The sequence below is a fragment of the Leuciscus leuciscus genome, assembly GCF_965113295.1.
Source record: "Leuciscus leuciscus genome assembly, contig: HAP1_SCAFFOLD_387, whole genome shotgun sequence".
Taxonomy (NCBI): Eukaryota; Metazoa; Chordata; class Actinopteri; order Cypriniformes; family Leuciscidae; genus Leuciscus; species Leuciscus leuciscus.
In genome coordinates, this window is record NW_028118352.1 from 1 (window position 1) to 27,641 (window position 27,641).

General features: G+C 39.9%; 1 long non-coding RNA gene across 1 annotated transcript; it reads right to left on the reverse strand.

Moving 5' to 3' along the window:
• Positions 1 to 24,582: 24,582 nt before the first annotated feature.
• Positions 24,583 to 27,369, reverse strand: LOC309491619. Its single transcript, XR_014203212.1, has 3 exons — positions 27,287 to 27,369; positions 27,135 to 27,160; positions 24,583 to 26,824 (listed from the first exon to the last, which is right to left on the reverse strand). It is a non-coding gene; the product is annotated as an uncharacterized lncRNA (long non-coding RNA).
• Positions 27,370 to 27,641: the final 272 nt, after the last annotated feature.

The window sequence follows — 27,641 nt, forward strand, 5'->3', positions numbered from 1 at the left end:
CTGTGCTGCCTGCTGATATAGGTGCCGATGCAGGCAGTTTGCCCCACACAAGATGCTCACTCTCTGGTTGTAGAGTCACACACTGTTGCAGTTTCAGCGTACCAACCTTGACAGGTACTGTGTCACCTCTCCATTTCTCCATATTTGAAAGAACAGAGAAGAAGTGATGACAATCCTCATCAATGCCACCACTGGGTTCAGACATCAACCGCCAATAGCTGTCAGCCTTTCTCATGAAATGAAGGATCTTCTTAATAGCATTGCTACCCAATATCACATCATCAGTCTGGCCAGGCACCACAAGCATTGGGATGACCATCTTGCAATCGTACACCACCACATCCACATCATATATAGCTTTAGGTGTGACTTGATGACCGCCACATCCGACAATGATGACCCCATCAGCAGAATATTTTCTCAGGCCTGAGTTATGCTGCAAGAGGCGTGCTTCTGCTGCTTCGCTCAGTGTGCATGCCATGGAACCACTATCTATCATTGCTTTCAGAGTTATGTTCGCTGCTGAGATAGTGGTATAGAACAAACTATCAGACCTCTGTATTTTATGTAGGCCTTGAAATACAACGGTTATGCTTGGGGGTACTTTGGAACTGAATGACTGGTATAGTGACTCAAAATCATCTGTTTCGTCAGTAGGAGGCTCACAAACAGGGTCTGCACTGTCCTCCTCTTGATGCAGACCCATCAGTTTCCCGACGGAGCGGACTTCTGTGCTGGGCAGCTGCGTCTAGAGTGGTCAGGTGAATGGCACAGGAAGCAGAGTTTCCTGTCACGACAGTGAGTCAAGGCAGAATGTGCAGCATCACCACATACAGCACATGGCATGCTATTCAGACCCTCAATCCTGGGAAGTCTAGGCTTAGACACCCTGTTTGACATGGCCTGGGCAGGAGGAGCTCTCTGAAGTAGAACTTTTTCTAACATTGTGATGACGCGGTCGAGAGCAGGGGACTCGGTCAAGTTGGCTGCATGAAGGTCTTGTCTGTCAGGTAAAGACACACCAGTGCACTGCATTTCAACCTTGTTCACGTGCACCTTCTCATTGAGTCTCTTATCTACAGCAGAGGCAGTGCCCTTAGAGCGAATCTCAGTGTGATATTCATCTAGCACATCTTGGACCTCTTCAACAGACCACTTATCTATTGTATTTGACCTGAACGTCAAGGCAAGTTCTCTAGATGGACAATTTTTGATAAACATGCGCGTCACTTCCAGGGCGGGGCAGTCTAGTGTTTTACCCTGTTCTTTAAGCCGGTCAGTAGCAACATCCGCAGCCTGATGGAGCCGTAGCCAATAGTCATATGCACCCTCATCACTCTTCGGCAGTGTAGTGTAAAAGTCTGCTAGGGGGAGGGGTGAACAGGGGACAGCAGCAAAATGTTTACGTAGAATACCATAGATGGCCTCCGGGTTCTCAATTACTTTAATTCCACTGTTCCTCATCCCAAACTTCACGACATCTTTTGCTTTGCCTCTGAGATGCGTGAGTATTTCTTCTGCCTGTTGCTCTGCTCTGATATTTATTTTCTTTATGTAACTCCTCATTAAGTCTTCCCACTCACGAACATTCACTGCGTCTGTGCTATCCCCTCTGAAGGTTGGAGGCTCCTTCACCTTTCTGTGAGGTACCAGTTGGACTTGGGACAAGTCCAGACTCTGTGTGGATGTGTTAGTGGGTGCGTTGAGCATGTGTGCTGTGCTAGGCGTGGACACTGCTTGTGTTGGGCTGAGGCGTGCGATAACGCTATCTGCCAGCTGCTGACCAACATTCCTTATTATGTCACTCATTTGACTCACTATGTCAGGTAACAGGGGGGTAGAAATTGGGGTGGACGTATCAACAACTTGCGCGTGTGGTGCATGCTCAGTGTGGTGATTCTGGGAAGAAAATCCGACCCCACTAGCTATAGGGGCCGCTGCGGCAATCTGACTATCCCCCACGACATGAACGTCACCTCCCTGAACAGGACTATCAAAATCCCAAAAAATCGGAATCCCTCTCCCCCTACCAATGCCCTCACCAAACGGTGTGCTGATATACCCTTGTCTGTAGCTCATATTGGCGTATCATGCAACATCAAACAATCAGTAACACAGTGTCAGCCAATCAGTAACAACAAACTGCATGAAATATAGTCAGAAAAGACTAGCAAAGAAAAATGTATCAGTAAATAAAAACAATTGAGGCCTATACTAATGTGCGAAACGATATGCTGTCCACCTGACAGCGTGATGAAGCCGTCCAGTAGAATGGTCCCAGGTCGGGGTGAAGATCCAACTTCAAATCGATGAGTCACGGCACCAATGTGACGGGTCACTCCATCCTACTGTTGCTGCTACACATCACCACGGACAACCACTTGGATCAGGTTTCTTTATTGCTGGAACACAGTATGACAGTGTGGAATCGTGGGATCAGCAAATAGATCTCGGGACAACAATCCATTATCTCTTTATCTCCAGTGTGGGTAAATGCAACGCAAATCCCACAGTCACACTGAATCAAACTGCCCCTAGATGGCGTAGTTGCATCACTTTTAATATAATTTAACTAGCAACTCTTTTTACTCCGTTACATATATATATTTTTATATTTTGAAGTTTCTATCCTTAAGCAACAAGAACATGTGTCTCTGTCTAATCTCAGACTTATATGTGTTTGCTCCACACTTTAGAACCATGTGTTTGTGTCAAGAGTTGTGGATTCATTGGAGGGGTTAAGAGGAAAGAAGTTTCCATCCAGGAGTGTCATATTTCACGCCCATTGCCACTTTGAGGCTTTGTGCGACACAGAGTACACTTACTCCTGTATCAACTGTGGATTTTACCCACCTGTGGTAGTCACACAGCGATAATAATTCCCTTATGAAAAATAAGTTTATTCAAGTGTTCTATTAGTATACTTCTTTTCAACTAAAAAGAAGAAAGCATACTTTCAGTCTACATTTTATATACTTCTCAAAAATATACTTTATGTACTTCTCAGAAATATATTTAATTACACTTAAGTGTACTTGACTTATCCTCCTGAGACCCGAGAGTTTGCCTGGTGTGCATTTTATAATTGTTCTTGCTATTTGGGATAAGTAGGACCTAATAAGTATAATAACTAAAATTTGTTTTTGTACAGGAAGTAGTTTTTGCAGAAAATGATGTCCTCATGTGAGGACAGTGGGTCTATAATTTACCATATGATGTCCTCATGTGAGGACATAGTACTGCAATCAAAAAACAAACTTAAATGGTTGTAATTCAAGAATGCTTTGGAATATAGACATATGGTTGGTCTTGTTTTTAAGAAGACATTTGCCAGATTAATGTAGAAGTGAAATAAATTATGAAAGTGAAACAGAAAAAAAGTTATATAAGTTTGAGTTTATGAAAATATAGAATGTAAAAATAGAATTATTTATATTTTATATAAAATATATATATTATAAAATATATTTCACTCTAAAACTGCTAGAAAATTAAAGCCAAAAATCTAAACAAGTTGTGTTCCAAATTTTAGGTTGATATCTCAAAAAATGAGCTTTCAGTAAGATTTTATTTGGGCGTAGTACCAAACTTTTTCACTAGATGGACAGCCAGCTTCCTTACTGACCATATAAGGGCGTCTCCATTTTCATATGTTTTGAGTGATCTGAACCATGTCTTTCCATAATTTCATACAATTTATGAAGTATACATCCTATTCAGAAATAGTATGGGTGTTTTGGCAGTATTTGATTTGATTTCAACCTCTAATAAACATAAAAAGAGCACATATGTGCGTTATAGCTCACTGCTGCATCACAAATCGAGAATCCATAATATTTTTCTTTATATTCTAAACATTTTCAGACCTTTTTTTCTCATAACATTTAATTAGTGTTATCTTTTGAACTCTTGGCATGAAAACAAACTGAGGTTTCTACCAATCTTTCATGATTTTTCATGTTTATTTCTATTTCAAAATAAAGGCCTAAACACGCCTAATGAATATGAAATATTCTTGTTGCAAATTGATTTTATTTAAAAAAACAGCCACCAAATATGAAAACTAGAGATTGTAAGCTTTCAAATGATATATAGATTGTCAATATTACTTTAGGTTTTTACTACGGTATTATTGTTCTAAATATATATGGGCAAACGTCCCACCAGCTAACCATATGTTAGAATAAATAACGTAATATAGTCCCAATGTCCTCAAACGAGTACTTCACATTTACTGATGTCCTAGAGTGCTACTATTACTAAAATATCCATCCATCCATCCATCTTCTTCCGCTTATCCGGGGCCGGGTCGCGGGGGCAGCAGTCTAAGCAGGGATGCCCAGACTTCCCTCTCCCTAGACACTTCCTCCAGCTCTTCCGGGGGGACCCCGAGGCGTTCCCAGGCCAGCCGGGAGACATAGTCCCTCCAGCGTGTCCTAGGTCTTCCCCGGGGTCTCTTCCCGGTGGGACATGCCCGGAACACCTTCCCGGGAAGGCGTCCAGGAGGCATCCGGAAAAGATGCCCGAGCCACCTCAGCTGGCCCCTCTCGATGTGGAGGAGCAGCGGCTCTACTCTGAGCTCCTCCCGAGTGACTGAGCTTCTCACCCTATCTCTAAGGGATCGCCCAGCCACCCTGCGGAGAAAGCTCATTTCGGCCGCCTGTATCCGGGATCTTGTCCTTTCGGTCATAACCCACAGCTCATGACCATAGGTGAGAGTAGGAACGTAGATTGACCGGTAAATCGAGAGCTTCGCCTTACGGCTCAGCTCCTTCTTCACCACGACAGACCGGTACAGCGACCGCATTACTGCAGAAGCTGCACCGATCCGTCTGTCAATCTCCCGTTCCATCCTTCCCTCACTCGTGAACAAGACCCCAAGATACTTGAACTCCTCCACTTGAGGCAGGAACTCTCCACCAACCTGAAGCGGGCAAACCACCCTTTTCCGACTGAGAACCATGGCCTCGGATTTGGAGGTGCTGATTCTCATCCCAGCCGCTTCACACTCGGCTGCAAACCGTCCCAGTGCATGCTGAAGGTCCTGGTCTGATGGGGCCAACACGACAACATCATCCGCAAAGAGCAGAGATGAAATTGTGTGGTCCCCAAACCTGACCCCCTCCGGCCCCTGGCTGCGCCTAGAAATTCTGTCCATAAAAGTTATGAACAGAACCGGCGACAAAGGGCAGCCCTGCCGGAGTCCAACATGCACCGGGAACAAGTCTGACTTATTGCCGGCAATGCGAACCAAGCTCCTGCTCCGGTCGTACAGGGACCGGGTAGCCCTTAGCAAAGGGCCCCGAACCCCATACTCCCAGAGCACCCTCCACAAGATGCCGCGAGGGACACAGTCGAATGCCTTCTCCAAATCCACAAAGCACATGTGGATTGGTTGGGCAAACTCCCATGAACCCTCCAGCACCCTGTAGAGGGTATAGAGCTGGTCCAGTGTTCCACGACCAGGACGAAAACCACACTGTTCCTCCTGAATCCGAGGTTCTACTATCGGCCGGATTCTCCTCTCCAGTACCCTGGAATAGACTTTCCCGGGGAGGCTGAGAAGTGTGATCCCCCTATAGTTGGAGCACACCCTCCGGTCCCCCTTCTTAAAAAGAGGGACCACCACCCCGGTCTGCCAGTCCAAAGGCACTGTCCCCGACCGCCACGCGATGCTGCAGAGGCGTGTCAGCCAAGACAGCCCCACAACATCCAGAGACTTGAGGTACTCAGGGCGGATCTCATCCACCCCCGGTGCCTTGCCACCGAGGAGTTTCTTGACTACCTCGGTGACTTCAGCTTGGGTGATGGACGAGTCCGCCTCCAAGTCCTCAGCCTCTGCTTCCTCAATGGAAGACGTGACGGCGGGATTGAGGAGATCCTCGAAGTATTCCTTCCACCGTCCGGTGATATCCCCAGTCGAGGTCAACAGCTGCCCACCTCCACTGTAAACAGCATTGGTAGGGCACTGCTTCCCCCTCCTGAGGCGCCGGACGGTTTGCCAGAATCTCTTCGAGGCCGACCGATAGTCCTTCTCCATGGCCTCACCGAACTCCTCCCAGGCCCGAGTTTTTGCCTCCCCAACCACCCGGGCTGCAGTCCGCTTGGCCCGTCGGTACCCATCAGCTGCCTCAGGAGTCCCACAAGCCAGCCAGGACCGATAGGACTCCTTCTTCAGCTTGACGGCATCCCTTACTTCCGGTATCCACCACCGGGTTCGGGGATTGCCGCCTCGACAGGCACCGGAGACCTTACGGCCACAGCTCCGAGTGGCCGCGTTGGCAATGGAGGTGGAGAACATGGTCCACTCGGACTCAATATCTCCAGACTCCCTCGGGATCTGGTCGAAGCTCTGTCGGAGGTGGGAGTTGAAGATCTCTCTGACAGGGGATTCGGCCAAACGTTCCCAACAGACCCTCACAGTACGTTTGGGTCTGCCGAGTCTGTCCAGCTTCTTCCCCCGCCATCGGATCCAACTCACCACCAGGTGGTGATCAGTTGACAGCTCCGCCCCTCTCTTCACCCGAGTGTCCAAGACATACGGCCGGAGGTCAGATGAACAACCACAAAGTCGATCATTGACTTCCGGCCTAGGGTGTCCTGGTGCCATGTGCACTGATGGACACCCTTATGCTTGAACATGGTGTTTGTTATGGACAAGCTGTAACTAGCACAGAAGTCCAATAACAGAACACCACTCGGGTTCAGATCAGGGGGGCCGTTCCTCCCAATCACGCCCCTCCAGGTGTCACTGTCGCTGCCCACGTGGGCTTTGAAGTCCCCCAGTAGAACGACGGAGTCCCCAGTCGGAGCACTTTCCAGCACCCCTCCCAGAGACTCCAAGAAGGCCGGGTACTCTGCACTGCCGTTTGGCCCGTAGGCACAAACAACAGTGAGAGACCTATCCCCGACCCGAAGGCGCAGGGAAGCGACCCTCTCGTTCACCGGGGTGAACTCCAACACATGGCGGCTGAGCTGGGGGGCTATAAGCAAACCCACACCAGCCCGCCGCCTCTCACCATGGGCAACTCCAGAGTGGTGAAGAGTCCATCCTCTCTCGAGGAGTGTGGTTCCAGAGCCCAAGCTGTGCGTAGAGGTGATCCCAACTATCTCTAGTCGGAATCTCTGAACCTCACGCACAATCTCAGGCTCCTTCCCCGCCAGAGAGGTGACGTTCCATGTCCCTAGAGCTAGATTCCGCGTCCAGGGATCGGGTTGTCTAGGCCCCCGCCTTCGACTGCCGCCCGATCCACTTTGCACCGGCCCCTTACGGTCCCTCCTGCAGGTGGTGGGTCCACGGGAGGGTGGCCCCACGTCGCTCCTTCGGGCTGAGCCCGGCCGGACCCCATGGGGGGAGGCCCGACCACCAGGCGCTCGTATACGAGCCCCAACCCCGGGCCTGGCTCCAGGGTGGGGCCCCGGCTGCGCCATACCGGGCGACGTCACGGTCCTCAATTTTGTTGGCATCATAAGAGTTTTTTGAACCGCTCTTAGTCTGACCCGTCACCTAGGACCTGTTTGCCTTGGGAGACCCTACCAGGGGCATATAGCCCCAGACAACATAGCTCCTAGGGTCGTTCGGGTACTCAAACCCCTCCACCACGATAAGGTGGCAGTTCAAGGAGGGGTTACTAAAATATGTCAAATTTTAATCCCCATATGATGATAGAGACAGTATTGTACATAAATACATTTGTTTCATTCATATAATTTGAATAGATTTTTTACCTGGGTCATTTTTCTTTCGGGAACTGGTGTAGAAGTGTTTTGCTGATATTCCAGCCATTTTCTTCTCACTGACATTGGTGTAATGTTGTGATATCACCATAAGATGGTGTGGGCAGTGTCCCTAAATGTGGCCAACATGTCTAAGATTTACAAATTTGACTATCATTGTGTCAAGAGGCAAAAATGTAATGTCCTCATATGAGGTCGCATGGTCTCAGGAGGTTAAACTGAGAGAAAAGTTCAAGTATATTTGGCCTGTAGCCTACTTGTACTCAATCTTTTGATCGAGATATACTTAAAAGTAGGGATGCACCGATCCGATACTCAGAATCGGTATCGGCTCCGATACTGCCATTTTTGCCAGTCAGGCGAGGCCGATCCAAATCCGATATTGTGCGTATACTATTCTGTGTTATTGTTAAGCCCCACAAAAGGCACACAAACATTATAAAGCACCATAAAGTTTTCGTGCACAATATTATAAGTGTTCTGAAGCCATTATATAGTATAATGTAAGATAGAAATTAATATTTAAGTCGTTCAATTCAAGATCACGTAAACGTTTCCCTCAGCTGCGGCTGTCAATCATTCTTCATTCAGCATTCAAACAGCGTGTCGCGTTCGGTTACGAACTTACGACAGTTAACACGATGAAACTCTCTCCAAGATGATTCAATGTTACTATTATTATACTATAATGCACGACAGTGAGGATGAATTGAGTGATGTGGATATTGACAACAATAATGTAGAATTTATAAATGGTAGTGAAGACATCATTCAGTATGATGATATAAATTATAGAGCAAATGAGTTTGGCTGTGACATAGATCCGGATGAGCATTTGTTTAATAATATAATCAATGATTGTATTTACTACACTGACGAGCAATTTAAATGCATTAATATGAATGGTGCCTTTAGTATTATACACTTTAATAGTAGGAGTTTGAATAAAAATCATAACGACATTAAACAATATCTTAGTCAGTTTAATAAATTCAGTGTCATTGCTGTTTCTGAGACTTGGTTGGATGCAGACAGGTGCTGTGAAGTAGAATTAGATGGATATGAATTGTTCACTACCAACCGGATAAATAAAAGAGGTGGGGGTGTTGCACTATACATAGATACAGATCTGGGGTTTGAGAGGATTGGTAGTGAGTCAACCACCATTGATGATGTTTTGGAGTGTATAACATGTGAAATTATTTTAGAAAAATCTACAAATATTGTTGTTAGTTGTGTGTACAGAACACCTGGATCATGTCTAGACATCTTCAATAAAAAAATGGACAGTCTTTTTAGTAATTTAAATAAGGTCCATATTGTGTGTGGTGACTTTAATATTAATCTTCTGAATCCTCAGAAAAATGTGAAAACAGCAGACTTCATTAATACTATGTACTGCAACACTCTATTTCCTCTTATTGTTAAGCCAACCAGAATTACTACGGACACATCAACATTAATAGATAATATTTTTACTAATCAATTAGCAAGTCAAATTATCGCTGGAGTACTTATCAATGACATCACTGACCATTTTCCTATTTTTAGTATTTTCAAACAATTACGAAATAATACAAACAAAACAAATGATTTCAAAGTTGTAAGACATAGAACTCCTGAAGCTATTGCTGCTCTCAGGGGTGACTTATGTGCCCAAACTTGGGAAGAAGTGTATACAACTCCTGACCCTGATAGGGCTTACAATGCCTTCCTACTTACCCTAATCCATTTGTATGACCAGCACTGTCCGCGTAAGAAATACTATATTAAAAATAAAAATAGCCAGGATAAGCCATGGCTTACCAAGGGCATAGCTAAGGCCTGTAAGAGAAAACAACAACTCTATAGAGTTTATTTAAAGCAAAGGACTAAACAAACTGAAGAAAGTATAAAATGTATAAAAATAAGTTAATTCAAATAATAAGATCTAATAAAAAAGCGTACTATTACAAATTGTTGGAGCAGAACAAGAATGATACCCAAGGTACCTGGAGGGTTTTGAATGGCATTATCAGGAATGGGAGAAAAAAGGAAGAATATCCAAATTACTTCACAGTGAATAACTCAATCATCAGTGACAAAAAGGAAATTGCTAATGCATTTAATAGCTTTTTTGTCAGTGTTGGGCCTAAGTAATCCAATGGAATTGTGCAATCAAACAATGCAAAAGAATTTGAAGAAATCAATATTAAAAATAATTTAAACTCACTTTTCATCGAAAGTGTTAGTGAGAGAGAAATTATGGAAATTGTACATTCCTTCAAGACCAAGAGAACAACAGATGGATTTGACATTGATATGGTCCTCGTGAAAGATATCATTGATTGTATTGTTACTCCGTTAATGTATATATGTAATCAGTCTTTTTTAATGGGTATCTTTCCGAGTAAAATGAAAACTGCCAAAGTAATACCTATTTTTAAAAGTGGAGAAAAGCAACAGTTTACCAATTACAGACCGATCTCAATACTCTCGCAGTTTTCAAAAATATTGGAAAAGCTATTTGTGAAACGACTTGATAGCTTTATAGACAAGCATAACCTGTTAAGTGAACATCAGTACGGTTTTAGATCCAATAGGTCCACTTCAATGGCAGTCACTGAACTAGTAGAAAAGATATCAACATCTATTGAGAACAGTGAGTATGCTGTCGGTGTCTTTATTGACCTTAGCAAGGCCTTTGACACTATAGACCATTCATTACTTTTAAGTAAATTAGAAAGGTATGGTGTCAGGGGCTTAGCACATGCTTGGTTAGAAAGTTATCTAAGTGACAGAAATCAATATGTACACATTAATGGTATCAGTTCAATGGAGGCAAAAATAACCCACGGTGTTCCTCAGGGCTCCGTTTTGGGACCTAAACTATTTATTATGTACATTAATGAAATTAGTGAAGTCCTTAACAAATTGCAATGTATCCTATTTGCTGATGATACCAGTTTGTATGGTTCGGGAAAAGATCTTGAGCTGCTTTTGAACTCAGTAGAAACCGAACTTAAGATACTCAAAAAATGGTTTGAAGTAAATAAACTTTCCATAAATATGCATAAAACTAAATATATTGTATTTGGAAACAAGGCAGTAAACAAACTATGTCGACTCAAAATTGGGGAGGTAGAAATTGAAAGGGTGTATGTAATAAAGTTTTTGGGAATTAATATCGATGATAAGTTAAATTGGAAAGCGTATATAAATATACTAAAGACTAAAATTTCAAAACTTATTGCTATACTGTGTAAAATAAAAAAAAACTTTGTGAATCAAAACGCATTATATATACTGTACAATTGCCTCATCCTTCCATACCTTAGCTATTGTGTGGAAATATGGGGGAATACCTATAAAACTAATATACAACCCATTTTCTTATTGCAGAAGAAAGCATTTAGAGTGATTAGCTATGCAGAATACCTTGCCCCAACAAATCCACTTTTTATTAGACAAAATATTTTAAAATTTCATGATCTTGTTGATGTTTACACAGCAGTTGTGATGTACAAGGCCCATAATTTCATGCTTCCTCACTGTCTACAAGAGATGTTTCAAACTAGAGAATCTAGATACAGCCTCAGAGGTACTGATCTGTTACAAAAACCCATGGCGAAGAGTAATACTAGAGGAGGTGTTTATCAGTTAAAGGAGTTGATTTATGGAACAGTCTTCCTATTCAACTTAAGCGCTCTAAAACTATTAATGCATTTAAGAAAATGTATAAGTTCAATATTATGGAAAAGTATAGAACACTTGAATGAAGTACATTACATAAGTAGTTGAAAGGAGTAGTTGAAAGGATGTATAATATAATCTTGATTGTTGAAGTTTAAGTTCTGTGCTTATATGTTACCATCGCTGGAATAAGAGAAACTTTATAATTGTGTCATCTTTGGATATAGTGTCTTAGTTGTAAAAGGGGTTAGGCAAAATAAGTCTTGACTTCAGCCTAAACCCCTTCGGTCAGGCATAATTTAGCATTTAAATTCCTAATGTACACATTTTGTATTCATCTTTCTAATGTACATATTTTGTTTTTTTCTTTCTTTGTTTTTTTTTTCTTGTATTATGTACAGGATCTTTGAATTACATGTGACTAAAGATTTAAATGTTCATAATGACCGAAGAAATAAACTACTACTACTACTTGATCTGTAGATGAAGGTCTATGGTTTCACATAAAACAACTTTATCTTGCTGGACTTTATTGCTGTAACTTAATCATGTTACTTTCTACTGGGTGTCTGTTAGATCACAACACTGGAGTAAAGTCTGCAGCCAGCCCCTATTGCATTTTTATCATATTTTGCTAACATTGTTTAACACATTGCTAGCCTTTTTTTAACATATTGTTAACATGATTATCATTTTGTAAACATAATTTACAGTTTTTTACAATCGCAATGACAGTTTTTTCAATACATTTAACAAGTTTCCTAAACTCTTAACGCACCAACACACCTAAAACACACAATTGGCAAAACAGTTAATTTCATGCTCAAAATCACACATTGTAAACTAAACTCCAAAACTAATTTTCAAAATACAATAATACACTAACACAATACACAATGTCTAACAAAACACTGCAAACATGTTTCAAAATCAAATAATTATTCAAAACACTAACACATGTTCTCTTCCAACAGGAACATTTAGTCAATCATAACACAATGACAAAAAAAACACTATCATCAGCTGAAATTACAGAAACTGCATTATTTTATGTGTCAGGTCTGCCCTTATACCACAGACAGATCATAGATTGTGTTTTGCACTGCAGTTTCTTTTTAAGTCGCTCTACATTTTTGTTTTGTTTGTAATGTAAATGCATGCATTTTGTTGGTTTTTTTGCAGCAGAAATTCAATGCAACAAAATAAATTACTCTTCTTAGAGTAGCTTTATAGAATGTATGGTTTATGAAAAAAGAAGACAGAGACAGAATTGCTGCAGTAACGGCTTTATTTGCAACAGGACATTTCTGCAAGATAACAAAATATGCAATATAGCTGCCATTTACAGTATTACTGTATGTGAAAATACTAAATATACAAACAGAAAAAGCCATCTTCTAATCTGCCCGGTCTTCTGCATTTGTCCACGTTCTCATCCACATCACACCTGATATCTTCCCTGGCAAGGCATCGTGGGAAGAATCTTTTGGCATGCCTTATCCACCCCTGGCAGTGTTCAGCTGTGATGTCTTGGTATGCAGCATCTTTTGCATACAGGAGGGACATTTGGTCCTGTGGATGATGGTCAAAAACCTTTCATCTCCAGGCTGAGAAAACTCCTCAATGGGGTTGAGGAAAGGGAAGTAAGGGGCAAGGAAAATGGACATCATCCTCTGATGGGCGTCAAACCAGGCTGTGACGGGAATGGTGGAATGCCACATTGTCCCATATTTGCATAACTTCAATCAGCTGTTTCTCAGTAGCAATGGAATAAAATACAGGGGATATATTTGTGTTTCAATTCACAATATAAGCAGCTGTTCACCTTGACTTTAGCCTGTAAGGTTAGGTGTAGAACATGGTGTTATCTGTTCTGACATACAGGGTTAAAGCATTGGGAAATTTGGCAGTAAAAATCCATTGTTTTGGTCTTGTTTGAGCTTGTGTGTAAAAGAAGTTCAGGCATTTTAAATTTGTGTTAATTGTATGCATTTTGTGTTAAAGCAACAAGAAATGTGTTAATAGTATAGCTTACACAGACGGATGTAGTGCTAACTGTGTTAAGAGTTTTAGAAAATTGTTAAAAGTATTGAAAAATCTGTCATAGCAATCGTAAAAAACTGTAACATGTTGCTAGCATTATTTAGCATTTTGTTAACATGTTTTAGAATGTTGCTAGCATGATTAGCATGTTGTTAGCATTATTTATACATACACTCCTGAACAAAATCTTAAGACCAGGGGAAACATTGCAAGTATTCGCATTCCGCGCTGGTGGATCATAACCGGGTTGTAAGCACTGCTTCAGAATGCCAAAAGAAGAAACAGGAGCAAGAGACAAAAAATAGAGAGTAGGCAATTTATTGAAAACTGCATTTAAACTCAAACAGGCTGTTCATCAGCTGATCAAAAGTTTAAGACCATAGCCATAAAAAGGTAAAATCTGCACAAAAATATGGCTTTCATGTCATTGTTCTTCAGGCAGTCACACTGTCATGATCTCCTGATGGCAAAGGCAAAAAGGCTTTCTCTCTTTAAACGTGGCAGGATTGTTGAGCTGCACAAGCAAGGCCTCTCGCAACGCGCCATCGTTGCCAAGGTTGGACGCAGTAAGACGCAGTTTTCATTTCTTAAAAGATCCTGAGAGTTATGGGACAAAAAAGTCAAGTGGTAGACCCAAAAAAATTTCACCTGCACTGAGCCGGAGGATCCGACGGGTTGTCCGTGAAGACACAGGTCGATCCTCGACCCAAATTAAGGCCCTTACTGATGCTGACTGCAACCCAATAACCATAAGACGTCATCTGCGAGAGAAGGGCTTCAAGAACAAAAAACGTCTTCAAAGGCCACGTCTCCTCCCACGCCACAAACTTGCCCGTTTGGAATTTGCAAGGGAGCACCAAACATGGGACATTGAAAGGTGGAAGAAAGTTTTATTCTCTGACGAGAAAAAAATTAACCTGACGGTCCTGATGGCTTCCAACGTTACTGGCATGACAAGGAGATCCCACTGAAGATGTTTTCTACGCGGCACAGTGGAGGAGGTTCCATCATGATCTGGGGTGCTTTTTCCTTCAATGGGAAAATGGAGCTTCAGGTTGTGCAGGGGCGTCAAACGGTGGCTGGCTATGTGGATCTGTTGCATCCCTCTTGACTGAGGGCCCCCGTCTGTGCGGTAATGACTGGGTCTTTCAACAGGACAACGCTGCAATTCACAACGCCCGCCTGACGAAGGACTTCTTCCAGGAGAATAACGTCAGTCTTTTGGACCCTCCTGCGTGTTTCCCTGATCTAAATCCCATTGAGAACATTTGGGGATGGATGGCAAGGGAAGTTTACAAAAACGGACGACCGTGGATGCCCTTTGTGAAGCCATCTTCACCACATGGAGCAACGTTCCCAGCAGCCTCCAGGAAACAGTCGCATCAAGCATGCCGAAAAGAGTGTTTGAAGTGATCAACAAGAATGGTGGGGCTACTCACTACTGAGTCCTTTTTTGACACTTTTAGTTCTGTTGTGGGTTTATTTTTGGGCTATGTCTTAAACTTTTGATCAGCTGATGAACAGCCTGTTTGAGTTTAAATGCAGTTTTCAATAAACTGCCTACTCTCAATTTTTTGTCTCTTGCTCCTGTTTCTTCTTTTGGCATTCTGAAGCAGTACTTACAACCCTGTTATGATCCACCAGCGCGAAATGCGTAAAACTTGCAATGCTTCCCCCGGTCTTAAGATTTTGTTCAGGAGTGTATTGCCAGCATGTTTTAGCATATTGCTAGCATGATTAGCATGTTGGTAGCATGAGTTAGCATGTTGTTAACGTTTTAATTTGTTGCTAGCATGATTTAACACGTTGCTAGCATTAGTTAGCATGTGTGTTAGCATGAGTAAACACGACTTCCCAGGAGGATTTTAACGCACCATAATTGTACAAAAGTCTTGACACCCTCATTGAAAGGCTGTGGGACTTTTCGTAGCAGCAAAGCAATGAGAACGGTTTGGCCCGACAGTTACCCGAGATTGACCAATACACACAATGAAATATGTGTGTTATTAGGTGATAAAAAAAAAAAAAAGAAGTCTAATTTGGAAGAGTTGCAACAAGCAAATGGCACCATAATCAGAAACATTAGCAGCAGGGATACAACTACTGCTTTCCTCACGCAACAGTTTCTGATGTAAACAGGGAACTTCAGAACATTCTGAAGAAGCACAAGACTGCAAATCGAATATTTCTGCAAATTGAAATATTCGGAAAGAGCAGTCCGAACTCGTTAAGAAGGATTTCAATTAACTCACCACGTAAACTTGTGTGACCTGCCGCTGTAAAACTCATGCAGACTGGGAAGAAGCAAAGTTATTAGATTCAGTGTTGAAAAAAGATAAAAATGAAATCTAATTTGGAAGAGTTACAACAAGCAAATGTCACCTCTTCAGTGGAATGACTTGTAAACTTAAAAGTAATATTTTTGTTTCAAATTTATGTGTTGTTGTAAATGCAAATCATTTTAACCAAACGTGACTGTCTTTGTCTTAATTTATAACACAGTTCTCAATGTGTGTTTTGGGATGTAGCAACACAACATACAATACAGTGCAGACTTTTTTATTATGTGTTATTCGTTAAACATGTATATGAGATGAAATATCATTGAGAGATGACAGAAGGCCCGTTTATGACAGATATATCCAGAAACATATATGCGTCCAGGGAGTGAGCGGTCCTGCTTCTACACTTTTTAAAATCGCATAAGGTTTTCTGTTAGGGTTTGGTTACAGTATTTATAACAGTATCTTTAACAATAAAAGTTGCACAACTCTTCTAAATCTTCTGAGTGACTGTAACATGCTTTTCATTTAGCGTTTTTTACTGTAACCTTTTTGGCTTTTGCAGTTGGACTACTGTATTTTTACAGTACCTATGCAAGTGCTAAATATACAGACTGTGATGAGGTTCAGTGTGTGTGAGAAGGAAGAAGACATGGTCGGCGTGACTGGGACTCGTACAGCGCTTTAAAGCAAAAGAAAAATAAACAAAAGGTGCGGCCACTGCGCATTCACCGTAGCTCTTCACTACAGCACAAAATTAAATTAATTGACAGTTCACACAAGCTCTTCCCGCTGCATCAGCTTTCTCTGGTTCACATAAACTCTCCCCGCTATCGTCAGCTTTCACTTGTAACTGTCACGCTGCATTCGAGTCTCCAGTCCTCCTCTCTGTCTCTCTCTCACTCCCCGTCGGTATATCCGGTCTCTCCACGCCGATTACTGCAACAAGACACAGGTGTTCGTCTTCTTCTTCTTCTTCTTCTTTGGTTGCTTAACGGCGGATGCGGACTAACTTAGCGCACTACCGCCACCCTCCAGATAAATTGTGCCTGATCATCACTATGGCTTACATCTTTGGAAATAATGTAGCCTGCAAGCTACCAAAAAAAATTAAAAAATATTTTTTTTTTATATTCTATCAATGAGTCCGGTGTGCTTTAAAAATTCAAACATATATTTTATTACTCTATGATAGCCTTAGCTAGCCTTAGACAAAATATCTCTAAAGATAAAACTTTCCCCAATGTCCTCTATTTTCCTTTTAATTAAAACCATTTCTCTATTAAATTTCCTACACATCATAAATACATGTTCCACTGTTTCTGGCACATTACAAATCTCGCAGTTTCCTGAATTATGTTTTCCTATTAGCTGTAATGTTTTGTTTAGTCCGGTGTGCCCTATTCTCATTCTTGTAAAAATTGCCTCTTCTCTTCGACACCTTATTACCAGACGACCCTGACCAACCTCAGGATTTACAATATAAAAACCCCTCCCTTTATCTCCCCTATCCCATTTATCTTGCCACAACTTTTTAACATGTTTTTTAATCATTGACTTAGCCTCTGATTTTGATATTTTACACTGAATAGACACATTTGTCGCTTTCAAAGCCTGTTTAGCAAACTTGTCTGCCCAGGTGTTCGTCATTTGCAGTTGACCTACTTACGCGCCGCTCGTCTCGCTCCTCTCTCTCTCCCGCTACAGACCTCGCGAAACCACGCCCCCTCGCCACACAGACATTCAATACGCTGATTTCACGCAGCCGCCATTTTGAAATCGAAAGTGAGGCTCCGGTGGGAAGAACCCCGGAAGTAACGATAAACAACAATGCCTTGGATTACCAACCTGAAGCGGCTGCCGCGATTTACACTATTGGATGTTAATATCCAATATAGGATATGGATATAGTTCATTCCTGCTTCTTTTTTTACATTCTGAATTATATATAAAAAAAATATTTTATTTATAAATGAATTTCACTGTATATAGTCTAAAGTATGAAAGAAATGTATGTACATTTTTAGAATTGACACAACATCATTAAACACAACAATACGCCATCGCATTCACGACTCTCCTGTGATTAAAGGCGACACTTCCGGTTTTCTTCCCACCGGAGCCTCGCTTTCGATTTCAAAATAACGGCTGCGTGAAATCAGCGTATACTATACAATATTCAGTACTATACTATACTGGCAGTGCATACAGTATTTATTTGCCTTTACTATACTTTTTACATAATTGCAAAATGAATTTATTATGACAATATACTGTTTTTCTATGACTGCAAGCTTTGGATTATGTGTTCTCCATTTTCTGATGTACTGTAGTGTCTAATGAATGATCTGTAGTCTTTATATTTTGACTGATGTGTGTAAGATCTGAAAGCATTATTTGATTTTGAGCACAGATAAAATAGTTTTGAGTCATTTGTTTGATGTTTTGCCAGAAGAGTCAAATGTTCTCTGAATGTAGTTTGAAGATTTGGTTTTGTGTTTAAGATTTTAGCAATTCAGAAAACTATGTCCACGTCTTTGACTTCCTATACTGTCATTCTCATAAAAGCAGAGGCAGCAGCTGAACACTAAACACTTTCACTAAACTGTGCTGGATAAGCCCACACTTCAGGAGTTTCCGTCTATTTAAGTGACATCTGATTTATTGTTTGACTTCAAGGGGATTCCCAGGATAAGTGTGTGTGTCTTGTTCTTTACCGGTCTGCATGCCTGGAAACAAAGCTGACGTGACGCCAAACCCCAATCAAATAAATGCTGGATTTTCAAAAGTATGTGCAGTTTTAGACACTGAAGGGTTATTGAAGGGTCACTTTACATTTATCAGCCCCTAAACATTAATTTAAATGATCCGTGAATGGTTGCTTTACTTGTGAGTCAGAAGGCCTCTTGATTGGTCCTTGGCAAGTGAAAGTTGTTTGAGTCCAGATATTCTGTGAGTCTGAAGGTCTGGCTACACAAGACCAGGAAAAGACTCATGGGTAAATTCAGCTAATTGGGACGTTTTTTTGGTAAAATGTGTACAGTTTTTCTCGATTGCTTAAACACGTTTCTTGAAACTATGCCTCATATTCTCAAAACTGTAAACACAAATCCAAAATGTCTCACCCAATTCCCCAAACGGAAAACAGGACGTTTGGGTCACCCTAATTTTAACTGTTTAACCGGACGTCTGCCTACTAATAGCCTACCCACAGCGACACTTAAAATGTCAACCTCCGGACAACTTGCACTTTGCTAGATTAGGTTAGCCAGCCGGCACATGATGGATTTAAACAATGGATTGTCTTCTCAGTGGATGTCGTTTTCCATGGATTTTGAGTTTGACCATGTTAAAAAAAGGTAAGCTGCAATCTAAGTTATATCTGCTGGGTTTGTTTGTTTGCGTGGTAATGTTTTCTCCTCCCCTTACTTATCGTGAGGTGTCCCCAACCCACTCGCGTTGTTTTCAATTACATATAGGCATTAACGTTACACCGTAACTTCAGCGCGGCAAAAATTGAACGTTGGTAAAACAAAGGCAGAGTGCCTTAACTCCAACTGTAACTTGATTCCAGCATTCTAGAGTGCAGCGGAACAAAGCTAAAAGACCATAACTGATGCTAAGGGCTTCTGCCTTTGCTTTCCCTCTGCTTTTGGAAGTTATGACAAAAACAACATCTTATTTTTAGCAGAAAAGAACAAAATTGACTCAAGATATTTTTCCACATGATAAAACTGATGTCCATTGTTCCAAAAATGGCAATAACTCATTTTGACCAAAATTGAAGTTAAGGTCTTTTGCCTTTGCACGGCAGCCTGTCCTTTTTACTTCTGGAGAGAAAGTGCCCTTTTTTCTGGGGTGCTTTTTTTTTTGTGTGAAAAAATATATATATATTCCTGTTTGCGCACAGCTTCCCTGTCAAACAAATATATTTATTGAAGAATAGTATATCTAAATAGCAGGTCAGGAGTTCTGAAGCGCTCCCTTTCTCTCTCTCTCTCTCTCTCTCTCTCTCTCTCTCTCTCTCTCTCTCTCTCTCTGCGCAGCGGCGCACATCGGCACACACACACACACCTGCAGGCAGCAGCAGCAGCCCATCCCAGCAGTGTTTTTCTTGGCTTGTGCTGAGGTGAGTGGCGCTCGAAATTCGAGGCACTGGTCGAGGCTCGAAATTACTGCTGATTAGCCAAAGACAGATAACCTGTGTTTTGCTAGCATGCATGCCTCATGAGCTACTAGACTAGCTAATGTGTAAGGGATAATCGCTATACATTATCCCGCTTATTATATGGCTACCTACCAAACAAATAATTAATTTGACACAAAATATTGATTTAAAAGGGAGTTTATTGATTTAAACCCGATTGTATTGCTTCCGCTAAAGAAAATAGTACGCTCCGTCTCTACGGTTAGAATCCTGTGAGTCCATAGCAACGCTCTGTTTCTCATGGCAACGGTCTGTTATACTCCTCACAGCGGTCTGATATCAAGAAATACCACACCGCATTCTACATCGGAATTCAACCAAGCCATGTAATAAAATAAGTTAGTAATACAATTTATTTTTGTATTTTGTCAATCATTTTTTCAGTGATTTTTTTTCAGTAAAGTTAACAAAATAGCAGCAACACCCCTCTTCAGTTTAGAGTGAATATTTGTGTTGATTTTAAAGTGTTATGTATTCTGATAACACCAAAATAATTGAAATGATGTAGTGCCTTGTGCAAAAATAAACAAATTATTATTAAAACACGCCCCTCTGCTTGATGCAGTTATTTAGGTTATTCTAAATATATACTTGAAACTAGTAGCATAGAAAATGTTTTCAAAACATGCACATTGTGGAATGGTTTCCTTTGCTACTCTATAAACCTAGTGAATACTAAGGAGATCATGGTTTCTCTGTGAACTGGTTATTTTGTAGACATCTTTTGAAAATGAAACAATTGCGTGAGTTTGAGGAAGATAAAATTAATTAACTTTTGTAATATTTTTTTTTAAAAGGAAGTCAGAGCAGTGGCGGATTTAGCAAATCGGGGGCCCAAGGCGAAGGTAGGTAGGCTATGGGCCCCTCCCCATCCAATCTTTAAAAGAGAACGAAAAAAATATGTACCGACTGAATGGTGGATAGGCAGGTAAAGCTAATCTACGGGGAAGTAAAGGTTAGAGAGGAGAAAAAAACGTCCCCTTTAACCCTGCATACACTTCTTTACTCCTAAACAGAAACATGTTACAATGTTTACATGGTACAATATCTGGTAAGCTATGTTTTTTTTTGTTGTTTTTTGCTTGACAAATTTCACCATTTCGAATCAATTCTTGTGATTTGATTCAATATTGACTCATTTGGAAAAATATTAGGTAACGTTTCACAAGATAGGCGTTACTTTTTCTCAAGAAAAAAAAGCCCTATCATCTGGTATAATTTAAGATTAAAATAAGTAATATAGTACACATATTTAGCCAAATACTCTCTATAGCTCTTTTTTTTTCTAGCCAATTAAATGCCTTTCCTGAGGTAAATGTTATGTGACGATTGTTCGCCAGCTGTTTTACCTCTTTCCGCGTTTGAAAAACACTTATTGATCGATAATATGAATGAGGAATATACATTTCGGTAAGTTATTCTGTATCTTTCAACATTGTTAATTCGTGTTTATTTACTATTAGCTAGAGATGATCAGTTCACGTGCCGCTATAGGAATCTGTCACGTCACATTAAAATGGCAAAACGGTATTTATTGTTTGAATTTCGTAATAGAATTGACAGAATCTGAGAGCTGATATTTTTTTTAAATATCATGATTCATAAGTAAACTGCTCAGTTTTGTATGTCGATCTGCGTGTCCTCTTTGCTTCACGATTTTTCTGTGCGTTGGACGTTGTTGTTCCTGATCTGTAACGTTATCCCCAACAGTAGCCGTAAAAAAGTTTGTCATCTTTGGCAGCGTTCCCAAATACTTATCAGCGTCTTTTCACTTTTTTCTTTTATTTTAGCTGCTTGGGTAACTTCGAAACTTTAAATTTTCGCGTTTAGACTCGTCTTGCTCTGTTTGTGTATTTCCCAGTCCTCCTGTTACTGCGTGTTGTTTAACTTTCGCGCCGCGCACCTTTACATACTTTTTGCTTTCCTCCCGCTTCCTCCTTTTTTCGGCACCGCTTGGGTAGCTAGCTTCGCTTCATTTTTACTCTGTCTACTACTCTGTACACTCTGTCTGTCACTCTGTACACTCTGTCTGTCAATCACTTATTTTTCTCCGTCAGTTTTTTGGCACAGCCTTGTCACTTTCGCAGATGCGCAGTAAGTGAGATAATGGAATAGTCCAATGTAGTGAGGCGGGGGGCCCCCTCCTGTCTGCGACACGACAATAATGATTTTATGCCATTTTTCGCAAACGGAGTTTTAGAAATATATAATAAAAAAAATAATAATTAAGCATAAGTTAATAGGGCATTTTGGGGGCCCCTAGGTAGCTCGGGGCCCAAGGCAATTGCCGACCTTTGCCTAATGGTAAAGTCCGCCCCTGACCACACCTATGAATAATGAAGCTACTTCAGACCAACACATTTTAGATTTGCGTCGGGCGCAAGAGTAATTTATCCCGCCGGTATAATAGCAACAGCGCCCAAGACCTGCCCACAAAGTTACTTGCGTTTCGCGCTTGATACTTGCGTTTCAGATCGTTAAAATAGGGCCCAGAATCTGTCTCACCTTAATTTATGGATAAAACTGCTACTGCCAATAAATGTGAAGAACTTAAAATGATCTCTACTCACCATAGACAGAAACATTGAATGTTTTTGATGTCAGTTCAGATGCGATTATCTTTACTTCATAGAGTCCAGCATGTTCAGTTCTGATGTTTGTGATGGTCAGAGATCCAGTTTGATGATCCAGCTTCAGTCTGTCTCTGAATCTCCCATCAGGAACATCATCATATGTGGAGAAGATTCCAGAATCTCTGTTTATTTTAGCTATCAGAGACTCTTCTGCTCCAAACTTCCACAGTATGTCATCATGTGTGTGTATTTCAGTAACATCAGTGTGTAGAAGCACAGATTCTCCCTCCATCACTGACACTGACTGTGTTTCATTTGTTTCAACAGCAAACACACCTGAAGAACACGAACAAGAACTGATTAAGTCTTCTGTTGGTTTACAAAGCCTAACGTCAGTTTTATAATATTTAATGTGAACTGATACAAAATGTGAAGAAAAATGCAAATTCATTATGAGACAGCAGATCTCTCAATAATAATACTGACTTGATTTACCTGTGAAAAACTGCAAATCATCTTAGCTTGTTCCAGACACTTACCAGTCAGACGCCGCCAACACAAACTGAACAAAACAAGCGTTTGAAACATTTTCTTCAGATGATCTAATAAAATCATCCGCCAAAAACAATCAAGCTGTTCATCTGATGTGTGAATCCTTCCTCGACAGAGTTTGACCCTCCTAGCTTACACACACACACACACACACACACACACGCACACACACACACACACACACACACACACACACACACACACACACACACACACTCTCTCTCTCTCTCTCTCTCTCTCTCTCTCGCTCTCTCTCTCTCTCTCACACACACACACACACACACACACACACACACACTCTCTCTCTCTCTCTCTCTCTCTCTCTCTCTCTCTCACACACACACACTCTCTCTCTCTCACACACACACACACACAGAAACTTTATAGTTACATTTAAATGTCCTTCTGGCTCTTATTAAGACTTTAAATGTTCTTGTTCATAGAAAAACGTTCTTTATTTTTGTCATCTAATACTGATAATGTTGGATATTGGAATATTGTATACATTTTCTTCATGGTAAAATATAGTGTAATTGTTCCTCTTCTTCTCAGTCAGAATGAAACCGGCTGTGGTTTGATTTCCTTAGAAACGGTTTGATCTCCTTAGAAACGGTTTGATCTGCTGGCTGGACAAAGACAGAGTGATCATTTATGAATATAGTTTGAAGGGATTCTTCCTCTCCTGCTATTTATGAACATCACAGTCTGACTTCAGCTAACAGTGAAATCAACAGTAACACTTTATAAGACTGTTCCGTCATTAATGAATAACTACACAGGAACAAATGAGTAATGCACTATTAACACTTATAACAAATTTACTTATAACGAATTTTACTATTAATAATGAATGAATTAGTGAGTAATATCGCTCAGTTGAATGAGGTAGTTCACTATTATCTAATCAATATATATATTTTTTTTTCATTCCTCCCAAGGAACTACTAAACTACTATATACAGGTTCATAATTAACATGAATAATACATGAAATATAATTTCATGCCAGTCTGGGTGTCAGTGGCAGGGAAAGAGTTAAAGTCCCCCTGTGGTAGAAATCAAGCTTTTAGTGTTGTTTATATGTCTATGTGGTGTTTAATATGCTTTAAGTCAACACCATTCCTGAGTATTTTCTATTTAAAAGAGTCTCAAAAACAGTTTGGAAAATGTATGATGTACTAATCGCTCATTATATACATTTTTATCACAAAAAAGTTACAGACTGCAGCTTTAACCTTGTAAACCATAAGTTGTAAATGTTATTAAATTACCATTAAGGTTAATATTAATAACCATTATTTACCATTTAAGCTAATTCCTCTTTGTCTAGTAAATAGCCTACTGCTACTTTTTAAAAATGTTTATTAAAATGTTATTTTTGATCCACTGCAACATTTTCTGAAGTATACAGCCAAATCATTACTATTTTGACAAATATACTGCCTAAATTTTGCATAATAGCATCATAAAATTAGGTTTTTAAAAATCCAAAAGATTATAATAAAAGACTTCAGCCGTTATAAGTGAATCAGATCTGTTTTAATTGCACTTATCACATAAACATACACATATCTTTCGATTTCTTTTCTATTTTCCATAAAATAATATAGTTTATATGTGTTTTAAAGCACGTTTTCCTTGACGAATGCAAAGTAAAAAAAAGAAATAAAAAAAGAGCATGAGAAAGGTCTATATTCTACTAAGGTTCAGGCTTTTGTGAGGAGTTTGGCATATTATACTTTAGCTATGACACTGAAATGACTTTTCTGAAAACATTTATAACAACAGACACGATGATGAGCACTTCTAAATCCTGCCGGCATAAATACATACATGACACAAATAATTACATATCAACAGTGGACAATCACAGCACAGCAAAACCTTCTTTAAGAATAGAACTAAAAGAGACATGAAATGGAGAAAACATTTATAATGAAGAGATGATGTGAATAATGAATCATTAACATTAACGCCCCAGTAAAAAACTACACTTGGCAGTAAAAAAAAAGAAAAAAGATCAGCATGCCATCTCAAATGCTTCATAAAAGGTTACAATGTTACAAGACATTTGTTAAAACAAAATATAAATAAAAGCAATCAACTTTTGCACATTTAACGAAGACAAAAACGTGCTTTATGATACAAAATGCATATTGTTGTTTTACCAGTACACATATCTGTGAAATATGCTTAATACCAGCAGAAGGCTTATGCAACAGTCAGTAACACATATGGAAGATAATATATAAAAAATACATTACATAAACCCATATTAGGCAATATTTTAGGCATCTTTTCTCATATTTTCTCCAGTGACTTTCAGTGCAGTTTAACAGGTTCAGTTCCTGAGATTCAGAGTTTGATCAAGGACACAATGGTGATATTTCATGGATCAACCCTTGCAGGATTTGAACCTTTTACACATTAACCACAAAGATACGACACCACATTTCTGCTGAAAACACCAGTTTAGAGTAACATTAATGTTAGGAATAACATCATACTGGTGTTTTCATCAGGGATGTTCCTCTGTAGTGTTGTGAAAATGCTAATACTAAAATTGTAAATATAACATTACCAGTATCGGTAGTATTGGCGTGACCTGTGTGTTGTGACAGCTTCTCCGTCAGTATGGAATTACTTGAAGTTGTTCAAAATGTTCATCTTGATGAAGTATTCATGTTCACAACCTGTTATAAATTAATGTAAACATGAGCAGACAAAAAAAAAAAAAAAACCCTGCAGGTCTTGCAGTGTAAATGCTGCTGTTATTAAAGTCCCACTGAAGGGCCGTGGAACGCACAGGGTTGTTTGATGAGTTGACGTAATTTCCACTCAAACAAGAAGCCAAGGCGGGACATATTTAATAATAATATAATAATAATATTTAATAATAATATAAATAAACTCTAGCCATTTCATTCTTAATCAATGTACAGTTGGATAACAGAATAAAACTTGAGCGTTTGAGTAAGTGAACACACATCTCCAACACATATTGCTCCCTGATGTGTCAACGGTCGGTGGCTTTGGCCAGGTTGTGTTTATAGCATAGGGGGCGGAGCTTTAGATTCTAGAGAGCGTTTGATTAGACAGAAGATGTGATGATCCAAAAAAAATCAGTGATCCATTTTAGCGGAAGTGAGAGACTGTAAGTTTTGAAAGCTTTTATCTCCTAAATGCGAATTTTGCCATTCTTCCGGAGCACATTAACTTATTCATAACCTTAAGGCTAACATATTCATACTGAAAGCTAAAAAACTCAATTATGATTTCAGGGGGTCTTTACAGATTACAGAGAAATCACTTCCTGACTGTTTCTGTCAATTTAGCAGCTTTAATAAACATTCAAATACCCTGAAAATCCTCAAGCACTCTTTGTACTATTGGAGGTAATGTTCTCCGTTGTTTCTTACTAATTAACCGTTTGCCTTTTCTGAAGCAATGTTTGCATATTTTAAAATATATTTAGGCTACTTATTTAAATAACTAATAAACAAACTATTTTGAATTAGTTCAAGGTGAAATTTCTCTAGTATTGGTGCCAACTAAAGAAATCTTGGTATCATGACTCTTTCTCTGTGATGTGAGTTTCTTCTCTTCAAGTTCTCTTTTAATGAAAGTATCAAAACAATAGTGTTATGTGGGCGTCTCATTGGCCGCCTCAGCCTCAGTCTGATTAAGGTTCGAGTCTCTGAGATTCTTCATTAGAAAAGTGTCTCTCTGATCAGGGGGCGAGTCTTCAGCTCCACTTTCCTGTTTATATAAAAACACAGATAAACACAAAGAAAAAGAAATAAACCGGACTGATGTTTGAGTTACACAAAGGCTTGGAATCGCAAAAAATAACTAAATATCTTAAAATGTAGGATGTTTCTCTTCACATTTATTAGAATAATTCATGTTTCCTAAACGACCTGCACATTTAAATGCTTGAAATATTATGTAAATAAATTACTCTAAGTATATAATAATATAAAATGTAAATCACACACAAACATTTAATCAGCGCACAGATGTGAATCTGTTTTACAGTCAGACAGATTCAGTTGATGTAGTTTCTCACCTGTTTATCGCTATTCGTCCTGTTCGCTTCTGGAGGAAAAACAACAAACTCAATTAAACACTTTACTTTGGTTAGAGTTAAAAAATATATTTTAAAGATGTTTTTAAATCTCATATTTCAATCTTATTAAATCATTTGTATGTTACACTCACCGTTCCTTCTTGCTCTGCGCTTGTACCAGTAAATCACAGCAAGAATCAGAAGAAGAACAGCAACAGCGACAGCTGCATATATTAGTCGGACCTGGACCTGGATCTGGGAGAGATAAAGACAGACAGTCATTGTTTGTTGTCAAAGTAACTTATAAATCAACTTCAACAGTTTTTTTTTGTCTGATATCTATTGATACATGTTTCTACTCTGGTCATCAGTTGTATGATGTTGATTAAACTGGTAAATGGCTCCATCTTGTGTGTTTTTGAAGAACTAGCAGCTAAAACACTATTTAAAGACTATTTATACATTCATTTTCATCTTAATAACATTAGTTAATAACTTTTTTTTTGC